This window comes from Sapajus apella, unplaced genomic scaffold, assembly GCF_009761245.1.
Source record: "Sapajus apella isolate SASKATOON/1434 unplaced genomic scaffold, GSC_monkey_1.0 scaffold19, whole genome shotgun sequence".
Taxonomy (NCBI): Eukaryota; Metazoa; Chordata; class Mammalia; order Primates; family Cebidae; genus Sapajus; species Sapajus apella.
The window spans coordinates 24,473,262-24,474,720 of record NW_022436959.1 but is presented as its reverse complement, the minus strand read 5'-3'; the positions used below and the strand labels follow the sequence as shown (position 1 = coordinate 24,474,720).

Here is a 1,459-nt window from a genome sequence, read left to right as displayed (position 1 = left end):
GTAGCAGAAACCAGCTAGGTGTCCTCCAATTCAAGTCAATTCTGATACTATTTTCCTGCATATAAAACCACAGGTTGAAGCCATGCACGGTGGCTGACACCTGTAATCCCAGCACTTTGGGAGGCTGAGACAGGTGGATCACTTGAGGTCAGGAGTTCAAGACCAGCCTGGGCAACATGGTGAAACCCCGTCTCTACTAAAAATACAAAAATTACCCAGGCATAGTGGCAGGCACCTGTTATCCCAGCTACTTATGAAGCTGAGGCAGGAGAATTGCTTGAACACTGGAGGCAAAGGTTGCAATGAGCCAAGATTGCACCATTGCACTCCAGCCTGGGTGACAAGAGTGAAACTGTCTCAAAAAGAAAAAAAAAAAAAACAGGTTTCGGGCTTAGTACCCAAGACCACCTCTGACCTCCATCAATCACAAGTCCGGGCCTATGGAACTTCTGACATACCAGCTTCAATGTGGAGTTTCCATACCCCATCTTTGGGTTTGATTAATTTGCTAGAGTGGCTTAAAGAATTCAGGGAAACTCAATATATGTTTATCAGTTTATTCATTTCCTTGCTTTTTTTTTCTCTCCTGATCCTGTTGTTCCTTCAAGGAAAGAGGCCATCAAAAGGCCAAGTTGAGGTACCAAGGAGATCTTTTCTCTCTCTTCCCACTTCCCACTTGCGCTTTCACTCAAGTGAAGCCAGGTGTAACTATACAGAGCCAAGAGAGTCATTTACTGGTCTATTATAAAGGATATCACAAAGAATGCAGGTGAAGAAATGCACAGGGAATAGTATGGGGGAGGAGGTTCAGAGCCTCAATGCGTTCAGCTATCCAGAAGCTCTCTGAACCCAGTCCTCTTATGCCTTTTATGGAGGCTTCATTGGATAGGTATAATCGACAACTGTGTAGAAGTGTTATTAGACACAAAGCGTATGATCCACTAATAGGTTGAGTGGGGAAACTCAGCAAGGCCTATCTGGTTCAGATTCTTTTTGTCCTCTCTGAGCTGCATTCTTTCCTCCAGCAAATGTAGCAGGACCCCTTCTGAAATGGAGGTCTTATGACCTACAATCACATAAGGTAGATCAGAGAATGTCTTTATGGCCAGCTCCAAGACAGAAAGGCAGGGAAGATTTCTGACTTTGGGAAAGGAGGAGCAGATGAAAGGAGGCAGGAGATAAGAAAGAGGGATTCTGTTTTCTGAGGCCTATATCTGTGGTTTTAAGTGCCCCAACATTAAATACTGTAACAAGGGATATGGGAGTTATAAGCCAGGAACTATGAACAAACACCTATATATATAGATATTATATCTGTATATATATCATAATGTCACACATATCCTTCTATTTTATTCTCGTTTCCATTGTTTTTGTTGGGAGGTCAGCTGTTAGTCTAACTTTTGCTCTTGTGAAGGTAGTATGTCTTTTATTCTCTGGTTGCTTATAAGATTTTTTC

The 1,459-nt window shown here is 42.5% G+C and overlaps 1 non-coding gene across 1 annotated transcript; it reads right to left on the bottom strand.

The window, feature by feature from the left end:
• Window positions 1-590: 590 nt before the first annotated feature.
• On the bottom strand, window positions 591-728 carry LOC116557632. Its single transcript, XR_004271614.1, has one exon. It is a non-coding gene; the product is annotated as a small nucleolar RNA SNORA64/SNORA10 family (small nucleolar RNA).
• Between the last annotated feature and the right edge of the window lie 731 nt (window positions 729-1,459).